The sequence below is a fragment of the Denticeps clupeoides genome, chromosome 10, assembly GCF_900700375.1.
Source record: "Denticeps clupeoides chromosome 10, fDenClu1.1, whole genome shotgun sequence".
Taxonomy (NCBI): Eukaryota; Metazoa; Chordata; class Actinopteri; order Clupeiformes; family Denticipitidae; genus Denticeps; species Denticeps clupeoides.
This window is the reverse complement of record NC_041716.1, coordinates 6,671,569-6,686,118: the sequence shown is the minus strand read 5'-3', so window position 1 is coordinate 6,686,118 and position 14,550 is coordinate 6,671,569. Positions and strand designations below refer to the sequence as shown.

At 43.8% G+C, this 14,550-nt stretch overlaps 1 long non-coding RNA gene across 1 annotated transcript; it reads right to left on the bottom strand.

The window, feature by feature from the left end:
* Positions 1–6,835: 6,835 nt before the first annotated feature.
* On the bottom strand, positions 6,836–8,483 carry LOC114798852 (uncharacterized). Its single transcript, XR_003751130.1, has 3 exons — positions 8,375–8,483; positions 7,352–7,514; positions 6,836–6,886 (listed from the first exon to the last, which is right to left on the bottom strand). It is a non-coding gene; the product is annotated as an uncharacterized LOC114798852 (long non-coding RNA).
* Positions 8,484–14,550: the final 6,067 nt, after the last annotated feature.

The window sequence follows — 14,550 nt, the reverse complement described above, 5'->3', positions numbered from 1 at the left end:
ATGAAAAAGCAAAACTGCTGACTGGAGCATTGCGCCAGCATTAAAAAAAAAAGAAGAAAGCATCTCTGCAAGAAAATATAATAGCATGTAAGTAGGCTACACATGCAACCCATAGTTGTCCCTCCTATGAGTTGTTTTTCCCAACACATGACTACGCCTCTGTCTGCTCACTTCCATCACCAGCTCGACACCATCAAGATCTGCGATATTCCCTTATTTATTTGATTACATTATTATTGCTGCTCATGTATATTTAGCTCTGGTAATATCCAAATATTTACAAAAGGGAATTTCAGGAGTGATATATATTTTTTTTATTTGTTTCTTTTAATTCTTCCTTTGTTCCTCGATGAATTCTATGCCTCGGTCCTGTGTATTGACAGTTACAACCTGAATGCCAAAAAAAGAAGTTGTATTAATTTGTTACTAGGGTTGCTAGTAGTACTACGATTCTAACACTGACGTTATGTGTAATGATGAATAACAATAAAATGGCATTTCACAGATGACCTGTATATGCACAGAGCTGCCCGGCCTTGCCTCGTTATTGCCTCGAAAGGTCTCTGTTGGATTATGGGAGCATTATTTAGACGCATCTCTGCCATTATGTAATAGAGCAGCAGTAATCATTTGTAAGGATCATTTTAAAAAGTTTAAACTCTAGCCAGTGAGTAAAAAAACTATATTGTGGTGCAATGAGTGTTTGCACTATACACTTATACACATTTATAAAGCTATAGTTACTGCTTAAATAGTTATAAAGTCATTGACTGGTAATGATTGTCAATAAAGATTTTTCATCTTCTCAAACATTGTTCAGGAAGGGACTATCTAAAAGAAATAATGATTATAAAAAAAATGAACGTGGCAATTATATTTGTGTTGGTATCTAGAGGTGTGCTCTCCCAACTGTAAACTAAGCGAAAAGCCTACAGCTGGAGAACAATGTTGTATTGCTGCTCAGAGAACCATAGGATAACATGGTTATAAATGGTTTAGCTAAATCAATATTACACCCACATTTGAAACCGGGGTTTTTGATACCTTGACAAAACTGGGCGCATCTTAGATAAATAGTGACTCTGTTTGGACTGGTTTGTATTGGACCTTTGCACTGCACAGTACAATATATCAGACAACCTGTCTTTACTTATAGCACAGATGCTGCTTGTCCTTTGAGGGTCAGTTGGTAGTTGCCTGGTCACTGGGGTGGAGTGTTCAGTCTCTGCTGGTCAGTTGATGGTGTTACGTCAGGGTCTGCTGCCGCAGTGTTGCGCTCTCCCTCTGCTTTCTGCAGCAACCGATTTATGGCTTCCACGAGGGGACACTCATCACCTCCGAAGCTTTTCTGCCAAACTCCGGCACCTTGGGCCACCGCACAGAACAGTGACCTTACACAGAGAGCGCTATTGCTGAGGGCTAGATTTGCAGACACAAGTTAACACTGGGATGCTAAATCTTGATTCTAAATATCATTTAACAAGGCATTAAAGATAATTGCCACCACAAATGTACAGTTCGATACCGAATTCTGTCAAGTACACACTCACACGCAGGCCGCAATACTGTGTGCTTGAATAGTACTTCAAACAGCCATGCACTTGCTGGCACTTAGAAGATACTTAAAATGCAACAAAATACAGAAGTACTGATGCCTTGATGAATATGTTTTTGAACATGATCAAATGCAGCCATTCAGATTACATAACATTGCTTTCTAGTTCCTAAAATGTAATCCAGTCACAAGACCGTTTGCAAAATCACAACCATGAAATGGTGTTGAGGAGTTTGCAGTCAGTGACCATTAAACAGTGGGCTGGATGATATTTGTTTTATTCATCAGGGATTAAAACTTTTTTTTTTATAGTGAAAAGAAAATCTAAAATTGGAATTCTACAAAAAAATAATCTATTTGTCAGGCTCTATAGAGATAGACTTAATTTTCCATCTTTGTTGACATGGCCTACTGTAAATAAGTCATTTTTTAATATGAATAATAAAATGACCTTCAACCAATTAGCTTTACATTTTACTTGTCCCTTTACAACCATTTTAAAGTCGGATTAGTAGTCTGTTTTCTAGGCAACTCAGTATCTTATTTCTCACTGTGTGATGTCCCGGTGCTCATTGTCCTGCGACATAGATATGGGGCAGTGGAGCCTAGCGGGTAAGGAGACAGACTTGTAATCGGAAGGTTGCAGGTTCGAATCCCGAACCGCCGAGGTGCCATTGAGCAAAGCACCGTCCCCACACACTGCTCCCCGGGCGCCTGTCATGGCTTCCCACTGTTCACCAAGGACGATGGTTTATACCCAGAGGACACATTCCATTGTGTTCACCGTGTGCTGAGTTTCACAATGACAAACACTTTCACTTATTTGTGCTGTTTTTGAGTTTCTCTGTGTTTCGGCCATTGTGCCTTTTTCTGGTTCATTTATTAAAATTCACATGTTGGCAAAGGTACTTTGCTTCATATATCAATGAGAGCCAATGAGAGCAACCATGTTGCCTCATGCTGTTTACAGTCAATAATCTGAGCGTTTTTCTTCTAACCTTGTACAGGACGCAAGCTGCACTCCTTGAGCACGCACCGTCAGTGTGTCATTTTTTTATCATCTTGGAATAGCCTTTCAATCGGTTCCATGGAGCTTAATGTCAGCACCGGAGCAGGAGATGACCGCTCTTGCTTCATCTGGGCCCACAGCTCCATTGTGGCCTCTTAATTCACGAGTTAAAAAAAAAACTCCCATTCACCCCTCTAACTGAAACGTATCCCATGCATTCCTTGCAGGCACGACTCGCGCCCTGAATCATATAATGCTAACTCAACGTATCCTTGTCAGGGTGGAGCTATTGACTGTGAGCCGTGTGGTCGAATCATGTTACAAGCGTCGCCGGCCAAGAAGCCCGAAAATCAATAGCACTATAAAACCCACGTAATGCGTAAGCAGTATTTACAGGCTGGTATTGGGCCGCGCTGCACTTAACTCAGCAAAAGCCCGCTGATCTCCCTCGGCAGGCTTACTGCGGATGTACTGCAGCGTGCCGCGGTGTGGTCATGCGCCGTGCGTGCGCAGAGGCAGACCTGCTTATAGATCAAAAATAACCCCGGTGCAGAAGACGTCTGAGCGGAAGTGTATCTGGCGCAGAAATCTTGAGGGCCAATAAATCCTGGCAAGCCGCCGCTGGTCTTGAGGCTTAGCAATTAGCCCTAATCGCAGCGCCAGACGGGCCGGTGGCCAGCCTGGCGGTGTGGGTTTGTGTGTTAGGGCGCCACCGGCTCATCCGAGGGGTTTAGACACGGGGCCTGCAGATTATCTGGAGGGGAGAGGCCTCAGGACTCAGAAGTCACGGTGGCGCTCTTCGTTGCCGTGCTGAAGGAGGCCATTTAGCGATGGTGTAAGGTTACTTCCCCCCTTTCTCAACATCTTCCGCTTTTAGTCTGGCAAGTGTATTTCCGGCAAAACTGCACAGTGAGGCAGCAAAAATCCCACTGCAAAGGACATCTTTTTTTTTCCTGCTGTGGTGGTGCACTCATCATTTTATGTTATTGGGCTTATGAACAGACTTTAAACTCAAGAAATAATTATTAGTTAATAATAAAGTCATTGTGATACACTGCACACAACGAAATGTGTCCTCTGCATTTAACCCATCACCCTTAGTGAGCAGTGGGCAGCCATGACAGGCGCCCCGGGAGCAGTGTGTGGGGGACGGTGCTTTGCTCAGTGGCACCTTGGCGGAACGGGATTCGAACCGGCAACCTTCTGATTACGGGGGCCGCTTCCTTAACCGCTAGGCCACCACTGCCCCAAATTCTCAACAAACACGTCACGAGGCACACCGTCACACAAGAAGAAAACATGGATTGACACATGCTGTGAAACATGACAAATATCGATGTATAGAGATTTGACTATTCAGAATGAGGCCGATTATCAAAGGATGATGAGTAGGATCGTCACGACTTTCAGTTGTTGGTGTCAGGAATGCGGTCCATATTGTCTGCTTAATATGACTGTATATATTAGCCAAACCAATCACATGCATTTTGCGCCACACGGTGACACAGAGGTTAACAATGTGGCCTTACACCTCAAAGATTGCGAGTTTGAATCACAACTCAGATCGGATCTTCTGTGTGTTGTGTTGGTGCAGATTTCCTCCGGGTTCTCCGGTTTATTCTTTTGTGCAGTTCTAATACCTACCTGCCTCCCTTGAATCGCCCCTTTGGGGACATTTCCTTTGAACTGAATTGATTTAGGTCCACATCTTGTGGCCCAACCACCAATGAGTGTGGCGGGCCCCATGCAATGTTGCCAGGTTGTTGGTGTTAGGCTGAAATTCACCAAAAAAAAGAAAGCTCCCTCCACGGCAGGGGGATATGGAAAAAACAAGTGTTCCTTCACCAGCTGAACCACAGTGGGAGTTAAATCAAGCAGCTAGGAAACTGGCCACTGTGGAATGTCCACGACTGCAGGATAAAATGCCTGACTGATGATTCCGCTTAAATCTCTGGGTGCCGTTGGAAATGGGACTAGTTTCCTAGTCGAGGCTGAAGCCCAGGGTCTGGCCCCCCTCACCTTCTCCCATGATGCAGAGAGGCTCCAGAGCACGGCCGGAGAACGCGACAGCTGGGCCAAGTTCGATGGCTGCTGACTGGGCTTCTGCTCCCCCATCTCCAGCAGCGCTCTCAGTGTCCGACGGGCCTCTGCCTGCTGCACTGCGTCTGAGCCAAAGTACACACAGACACACTCTAGTGGTGTCCTTAGCTTAAATGTATTATTCCAAGACATCTACACAAGGCCCTAGAATTTTATTCAAGCAAACGTCAACATTGATACGCATCCAGCTGAACTCCAATGTCACGTAGGCCAGATAATCCTGCGGCCGTCCTTCACGTCCAGAGCCAGTTTAGTCTCAGCCGTGTTGATCTGTGTGTCAGGACCAAACTGTCTGTCTGATTTCCGGCCAAACATGCAGAGGTCTGGTCCCAAATGACGCACTGCTCTCTTTGAAGGCCAGTATTCCTGACATAGCTTAATTAGTCTGGTTGCTGCAGCAACACGGAACACAGACAGGCTGGCTTGGAAACAGACAGCCTCAGATGAAAGAGGTGAAAGCTGTTTCGTCACTATATGCCACTATATGCCAACAAAACGACGACTTGTATAAATGTCTTTTTTTTTATTTAATTTGTATGAGACCTTCGAAGAATATGGGTGTAAAATGAATAGAAAGTAAAGACGGTGGCACTGCTCTCAGCTATATTGTGTTGTGTTGTTTATGAGGGCTGGAGATCTGGCCAGGTCCATGTGATCGCTCCAGACACAGCAGCAGAGAAGTGGGACCATGTCAAGGCTGGGAGGGAGGGAGGGAGGGAGATGAAGTGAGAAAGAAAGAGGGAGTGAGAAGAGGTGAGGAAGAGAAAGAGAGAGAGAGAGGCAGACACACAACAGGGAGAAGGGGAAAAAATAACAGAGGGACACTGAGCAGGAAGGGATGGAGCGAGAGAGAGAGGGAGGGAGCAGGAAATCAGGAGGAGGAGGAGGGAATAAAAAAAAACAAAAAACAGAAAAAGAGGGGCTGACAGCAGCAGTGCGGCAGACGCTAACAGGCTTAGCAGCAGAAGTAGGCCACGGCCCAGGCAGCCGCGGCACCACAGATGCACTCGGAGCCGGAGCGTCAGCAGCGCTCGGGGGCACGGAGCTCACCGCACTGCCGGAAAAATCCCGGCTTTGGCTGAGGGGTGGACGTCAAGGCGCATGTCTAAATATAGTCCCACTGACCTTATTTCGCAGAGAGGATGTAACCACAAAGGGTTGTTTACACACGCAACAGTGGGATTTTGCTATAATGCACACATCAGAAGTCACCCACAGCTTGTTAATGAATTGCTTAACAGCTCAGATAGGATCCCAGTACGTTTGAAGAGATAAAAAGGCCTTTAGATGACCTCTTATTCACCTATTTGAAATGTGGCTGGTAAGTTAATAAAGGCAGAAGCTTATGTATTATGTATTAATACATGCATTTTTTTGTCCAAAATATGCAGGCTGTCAAAATCGAGACGTCTTCAGGTATACCATGATCAGCCATAACATTGTGACCACTGACAGGTGAAGTGAATAATATTGATTATCTTATTACAATGGCATATGTTAGGCAGCAAGGGAGCCTGTCCTTGATGCTCATTTGTTGGAAGCAGAAAGAAATGTGCAAGTGCAAGGAGTTCGGTGACTTTGACATGGATCAGTACGCCGCATATGGGGCTGCACAGCCACAGAGCAGCCAGGGTGCCCATGCTGACCCGTGCCCACCACCAAGAACACACGAGCATTAGAATTGGAGTTCTGGTCTGAAGAATCGTGTTTTTCTTTTAAATCAGGTGACTTTACCATGTGAAGAAGGCAAGGCAGCAGAGGCAGCGTGATGCCTCGAGCAATGTTCTACTGATCATGTAGACCTCATCATTCATACTGTATTCTAACACTGTAAAAAATTATTATTCAAGAATGGTTTGACGGGTTTGGCTTCCAAGTTCTCCAGATCTCAGTCCAAACAAATATCTGTTACCCAATAACAGGTCCTATGTATTAATCTGCTACAGGGGCCAAAGGTTCAGGGAAATTTGGGTGGATGTACTCAATGTTATAATACATCATAATTTTATCACTGATATGTGTATACATAACAGTTATGGAACATTTGCCACAAAGGGGAAAATGAGGGAAGAAAGGGCACGAAGACAGAAAGCTGAAGCGTAAGAAACAGAACTTAAATGCAGAGATGCAGTGACCACGAAGTGGATGAATTCAGTTCACCAAAGGCCTTGATCCTCTCGGCCCACAGGCTTGGTCAGATAAGAATGCCATGTTGTCACCACCTGAATGTGCAAAACAGGGAGATAGTTAATCCCAACCCTGGATGTATTTAAAAAGCTTGCATTGGCACAGAACTTTTTTTAAAATTGTGTGTACATGGAGTTCGCAATGTCTCGTCTTCTCCTGCTTTGTGAGAACTTCAGCCGTGAGGACATAGCCCACACACTTCACTGGCACATTATACCTGGATGCACATTCAAATTCATCACTGTCAGGGTGGTTGTAGCCTAGTGGGTAACACACTCGCCTATGAACCAGAAGAACCAGGTTCAAAACCCGCTTACTACCATTGTGTCCCTGAGCGAGACACTTAACCCTAAGTTGCTCCAGGGGGGGACTGTTCCTGTAACTACTGATTGTAAGTCGCTCTGGATAAGGGCGTCTGATAAATGCCATAAATGTAAATCACTGAGCCGCCCCGAATCCAGCTCACCCCGCCCCTCCCCAATTGAGGTGTGGCTTCTCACGTCATTGTGCCAAGTGGAACAGCGCTGTGTCCAGGTTGTTGATGGCACAGTTCAGGCGACCCAGACTGCGGTGGAGACGCCGCCTGGCTGCAGTCAGGTGTTTTCAGCACTGACCACTGAGCCAGAGACAGATTCTCTTCAGCTTGGGTCAGCCTGCCAAGCCCTACAGAACATGCATCACAGATACAGCCCATGCACCACATTCATTACAGTGGTTCTAGAATACTGATTAAAATAAACTGTTTACTGAGAACTTTCAGGCATAATTTCATTTGATGAAAGATGAATAAGCTTATTTCATATGGGAACCAAAAGCTCTGTGCTGCCCTTAACTACCTATTACTCAGCACCAAGTAGCACCAATCATGTCGCATCATTTAAATCCAGGGCTGTCTAAATATAGTCCAAAAAATGAATCATTAAACAGTCAAGCATTCATTTAACTTATTATAGTCAGAGTTGGAAGTAATCTTTTATAGAACACAGAGGAACCAGGAATGCTGTTATCAGTGGCTGAGGTCAAGAAAGCAGCTACTCTTTCTGTCTTTCTCAGCACCAGCACACGCTCATGTGTACACACACACACACACACACACACAACAGGAAAGAGAGGTCAAGCACGAGGAAGAGGAACCGCCCCAGCATCGGGGTACGTCTGAAAAATTCGCGCTGCATGATGGTTCTTACCGAACAGCCAAAAACATGCACAAATTGTGGAGTATTTGATTTCTGATGACACCCCCCCCCTTTCGTATTACAAATGTGGGCCGGCCCAGCAGCCATTTTTTGCGGGGTCTTCTGGAGTGTTGTTACAATGTAATGGAACTGGGTTACCTTGGCAACAGCGGAACACAGGAATGAATACGCCATCCTGTTCACTACCGGCAAGGGAATGCACACACACACACACACACACACACACACAAAATTTCTCCTGATCTTAGCGCAGAAACGGGAAATAATGCACAACATAACCTTCAGCTCTTTAGAACATCATTGTGTAGTCGATCATTAATTACTCACAACGGTCGCATGTTGTAACAGAAACATCCTTTAAATAGCTGGTCCTGTGGGACTGCCACACGAAGTCATGCTCTCACCAGTGTCTGCCCCGGCCAGAAGCAGGTGGGTGGGCAGCCGCCGGATGGCGTTGGGGCCGAACGCATCTGTGGTGCGGTGCCGAGAGAGCTGAGCGGCGGGCATCGCCTCGTGCCACGCCTCCTCAGACAGCCACCTCTGTTCCTCCACCTGGGCCTTCTCTGTCTGGTGCTCCTGGTCATTCCACACACGCACATACACATCACATTTTTGTACCCTTATGGTAATAATGAATAAATGCAGAAAACTGTATGCATTTTATTTTCTTTTATAATCTTAAGCTATTTTATATTTTTGTAAATATGAATATAGTAAACAGTATCGTGATAGGCACCCTACACATGTCTGAGGTTCATTTAGCTGTCCTTCTAAGCTGACTCTAAAATCAGAATGATTCACAATCATCAGTTACAGAGACAGTCTCCACATCCGGATCATAGGTGAGTGTCTTTACACCAGATATTCAGCATTCCTGTCTTATAGATGCGGGGTGTTTGAAAAGAGTAAAGGAAAGTGTACTTCACCCGTCTCATACGGGTCTGGACCTGATGGTGATCTGTGGGTCAACACATGGGCACATTGATTATGAATCTCATGCATTGCAAACTGCAGCTTTGCCATCTTTAATTCATACGATGCAGCCAATAAAATGATGTGGGTCCACTAGGGCAGTTCAGCTGTCCTGCTCAAGTGACCAAAGTTCACCAAGTTTGTGGAGATCTAAGTAGTCCAAGTAGAAGGACTTCCTTCCTTCCCAAAAGCCAGAAGGAAAATTCTGTCCGGTAGCTGTTTAGGACCAAACATGGAACCCACACAGCAAGACAGCCTCCATTATGTCATATTTTCCCTGTCTTCTCTTCCAGAAACCTTCCTCAAACCAGTTACAGAGTGATGGAGACAAGAACATTATTTAAATGTTTCTCGAACTATAAATCAACTGTGCTGGTCAGTCCACACCCTTCTATTTAAAGATGCTGTTGGCCAAGGGAAACCAGCATAATTATATATACTAAATGTATATATAGATGTTTTTTTTCGAATGTGTTTATCTCTCTTCTGCTATAATCACAATCTTAGTCAGGAATCTGTCTATCTGTCTATGATATATTCTCATCTATGCTATATTCTCAAGGGTTGCAATATGAGGAGAGGAACTGTATCTTAGGAGAACCAAATTCAGGCTTGGTGACGAGCACATGCACCGCCATTTTATTTTTTCAGAAGATCCGGCCATTTCATTTGAGGTAGGATCCCATGTTTTGTTGAGGCAGCCACTGGACAAGGCTTCTAGACTAGAGGAGCGGAAAGGTCACACCTCAGAGAGAAAGCATCAAAGGCCAGCCCGTCTTCTGAAACCTGAGATGTTCCAAGTCCTGTTCAAGGCTTACGTTTGAGAGGTAGCTTGTGAGTTTTTCATACTTTTGCACCACGCACGTAAACGCCATAGCTATGCAAACATGAGAACAAGAGTGCAACTAAGTTCGCTCACACCAGACTAGAGAGTGATTTATGGGTAGTGGCTAACAAAACTAGGCCGGTTGTCCAAACCCCAAACGCCCAAAACGCAGCCTGCTCATGCATATGACCGACAGTCTGTAGCTGGGAGTCAGTCTTAGCCCAAGACACAATCTTGTAAAGGATTAAACCATACATTTCTAGTCTTAAAAATACTTCTATTGTTTTTGTAAGTATATTGTCTGTATTTTTCATAGAGGCCTAAAGACGTCTTCGTCGTTTTCTTAATTTGGTCAGGATTAAATTTATTTGTCCTGTCTCCTTACAATTTGTTGGTATTTGTTGCAATTCATATACCAAATTATCTAAATCATCTACATGAATCTTTCAGTTTGTCTTTTTTAAAATTAATGCTACTAATAATAATTGCACACCCAACACCTCGGACTCTTTTTATTATTTTGGCTTGGAAAGTCAAAATCTTGTTCTTCAATTTAAGCCAAATTATTATTTTATTTCTTCTTCTTATTATTATTATTATTTCATTGCTCTCATCTCTTAACTTTTTACAATTGCACCCATTCCGCTTCATCCTTTCCTCCTCTCGTATTTTAACTTTCGCTGCTTTCCAAGCCCAAACAGCACAACTTCCCTTTCCTAGTTTAGTCTTGCTGGTGCACAATGTCCCATTGATTCCCATACAATTAAAAAGGCAAGGAAAGAAGGGAGGGGGCTGGAGGAGGCCCGCAGCTGCGTGGAATAACAGCATAACGCACAACGTGGGACGCCGCCGCCGCGATTTGGGACGCGTCCTGCGCATGCGCACCGCCTCTTAACGCGCATTTTATGTGTCGAGGGGTGGGAAAGGAAGAGGGGGGTTGTAAAGACCAGCGACGGGCTCTGCCTTCACAGCGGAGCCGAGCGGAGTCCTCCGCGGCGGCGTAACTCTCTTTCCAGCTGCGTGAACCCGCCAACCCTGTCCCCGTCTTCGGCGCAGAGCGGCCGCGGACGGGTCTCACGCGGCCCTCCGGGGAGAAAAGCGCGGCGCTGTCGCCCTCTGGTGGCGGCGGACGGCCACGCTGCGTTTTCTTCGCGGCCAAATAAGCAGTGCAGCGAACCAATCAAATCGCGTCTTTCTGCTTGGCCTTTTTTTACGTGCTGTTACATATAAAAGATTGAGGGTAAAGCAAATTTATCATTAATGAGGAAAAGTTATTATCACAGCCACTGAGTATGCATGTGACCGTGCACAGGTTTACACCCATATAGCCTCATTGTGAATGATGCAAAGTTGACTATATTACTCGCATAACGTGCTTTACGAGTTCTGTACAGTTTTCTGGAGTGTTACCTTTTCCCCAGTCTTATATATAGTGCAGGCCAAAAGTTTGGACACAGCTTCTCATTCAATGTGTTTTCTTTATTTTCATGACCATTTACGTTGGTAGATTCTCACTGAAGGCACCAAAACTATGAATGAACACATGTGGAGTTATGTACTTAACAAAAAGTGGAGACCTGACCTCCACAGTCACCGGACCTGAAGCCAGTCCAGATGGTTTGGGGTGAGCTGGACCGCAGAGTGAAGGCAAAGGGACCAACGAGTGCTAAACACCTCTGGGAACTCCTTCAAAACTGTTGGAAAACCATTTCAGGTGACGACCTCTTGAAGCTCATCGAGAGAATGCCAAGAGTGTGCAAAGCAGTAATTAGAGCAAAGAAACTAGAAAATAAAACAGGTTTCACATTTTCATACTTGCCTTCACCTTCACAGGCGGTATGAAATTTGCAAATATTTGCGACAATGAAAGAGCAACCCCCAAACCGTAAATGATCAAAATTCACAAGCAGGAATACTAAACTCAAGACTGGTATACACTAGGCCATCAAATTAAGTCTAATTTAAATTCCCATTTTTTCATTTTGTCAAATGACAAAAAAATTAGTTTGAAGTGAGTGTAAATCTTCTCGACAAACCTCGCATATTTTCTCTGGCCTTTGGGTAAAAGCAAGTGGGTTTTGATCTGGCGGACATTTGTCCTCGTCCACAAGGCTAAGAATTTTCACTTGAAGAACTGCTAACGAATGTTCAAGGAATAGAAAATTACAACAAAACAGCAAACTTGGTAGATTTCTGAAAACTGTTTGTTTGTTGGCTAAGTAACCGGTAAAAGAAAATATTTTTGACGTGCAGGAACGGTGTGTTGAGTTTTTAGCGCCACCTAGCGGCTCATTGGCGGATACGTGACAAAGTAATCCTCAAAATCCTTATATATGTTACAAAGTAATTATATATACACACACAGACACACACACACATATATACAGTGGGGCAAAAAAGTATTTATTCAGCCACCTATTGTACAAGTTCTCCCACTTAAAAAGATGAGAGAGGCCTGTAATTTTCATCAACTATGAGAGACAAAATGAGAAAAACAATCTGGAAAATCACATCCTCTGATTTTTAAAGAATTTATTTGCAAATTATGGTGTAAAATTAGCATTTGGTTTGGATCAGGCGCTACCTGATCGGTTTTGTGTGAATTAGGCATATTTCTTGTGCTACCTGATCGTTTGTGTGTGAAGTAGGCGTATTTCATGCGGTACATGATCATTTGTCTGTGAAGTAGTCGGATTTCGTGCTCTATCTGATTGGCCGTATGTGAAGTAGGCGTATTTCATGTGGTACCTGATCATTTGTGTGTAGTAGGTGTATTTCGTGCGGTACTTGATCGTTTGTGTGTGAAGTAGGCGTATTTCACGTGGTACATGATCATTTGTGTGTAGTAGGTGTATTTTGTGCGGTACCTGATCGTTTGTGTGTGAAGTAGGCGTATTTCATGTGGTACCTGATTGGCCATATGTGAAGTAGGCGGATTTCGTGCGCCAGCTGATCAGTTGTGTGACCCTTTAAATGTTCAGGAAGGCAATAATGTTGTACAGTATGGTCCATGAATAATACTAACTAATTTCCTCCAATTACTTATATTTTAAAACAATGATAGCTCAAAATCTGTGCCCTGGCTCATGGACCAAATTTGTCACAGAGGATCTTGAGGTATTGACACAGGCTCAAAACTAGAATATTTAACCCACTATCATTTCTATTTAACGTCATACATAGCATTATGACCACCCATCTAATATCAAGTAGGTCAAAACAGCCATGACCAGTGGAGGTATGGACTGCACTGGACTGTTCTGTAACATTTTAATCAATCATCATACTTCCTCAGCATTGAATGTCATTGAGCTGTTATATATCTGGCTTACTCTGTGAAGTCTATACCTGTTGTACCCCACTTGGTATGTCATCTTGTACAGGTATTCTTGTACAGCTCTGAAGGCAGAGACATGCATCTTACAAACGGCAATTTAAAAGGCTTTTATATACTCTTTTTAAATATAAATCCTGCAATATGATGTCAACATCGCAATACATTGTAGGACTGTTCACTATGATACAATCCATTCTTTAAACCAATAGACTAAAACGTACTGTAAAGATAAGAGATCTCGGTGGAGGATGTGCTCCAGGACGCTGATACTGCAATTGGGCCGTGGGTCCATGGCTTCTACAGCACCAGCGACTTTGCTGGCTTTGCTTCTGTGGCCATTTGAAAGTCGAGTTGTACAATGAACATGTACAGGTTTAAGCTTCATTCTTTTTTTTAATAAAAATATTTTTGTTGCTGATCATATATGTTCTGTGAATAAACTCATTCATGATTGGCTGATCCAGGTTCCCTGCATTGAAACGTGAATAGTACCATCCTGTCCACCCTGAGCCTTTCACTGCGCACACAACACCAGCATGCAGACAACACTCAACCTTGTAGTTGCCATGCTCGGTGAAAACATGTTTGCTATGATACCGGTGAGGCACATTGTTTCATGTTTTGTGCTGAATCGCTGCACATTGAATATGGAGACACACAGCTGGAAGATGTGAAGACATTACATCCCAATTTTCTTGCATTATATGTATTTACTCGGAATGGGGAAACAGACTGTGACAGATATAAATATCATAGAAATTTATGGTACAGCAAAATTACTATGAATTACTGTGAATTAAAGAAAATATTAAACTGCACACTTTGTCAGTCACAAAATCCTTGCTTTATAGGTAACTCATATTTATCATAAAATTAGTGTGAAATAAGTGCAGTTTGGGGGTAACTTTGCCTTTGTACGCTGTCATTAAGGCTCGTTACGATAGTTACTTTACATTTTATCATTTTGCAGTGTAGTGCCTTTGTGGATCAGATTTCATTTTATTTTTTACCTAGTGTATCGCAGATACTAGACTGGAGTGAGATTTGAAGAATTTGAAGGTCAAGTCAACACCTCAAACCATTTAAACAGTGTGGATAAAGCATTTTTCTACTGAAGCACGTTCTGACCACTGTAGGCTGGGAAAAGGAGCGGCGGTTTTGTAGATCGTATGATCCTGTCTTACATTTACAGCATTTATCAGACGCCCTTATCCAGAGCGACTTACAATCAGTAGTTACGGGTTAAGTGTCATGTTCATGGACACAATGGTAGTAAGTGGGATTTGAACCTGGGTCTCCTGGTTCATAGGCGAGGGTGTTACCCACTAGACTACTACCACCCTAGGCCACTACTGTCTTCTAGCCATC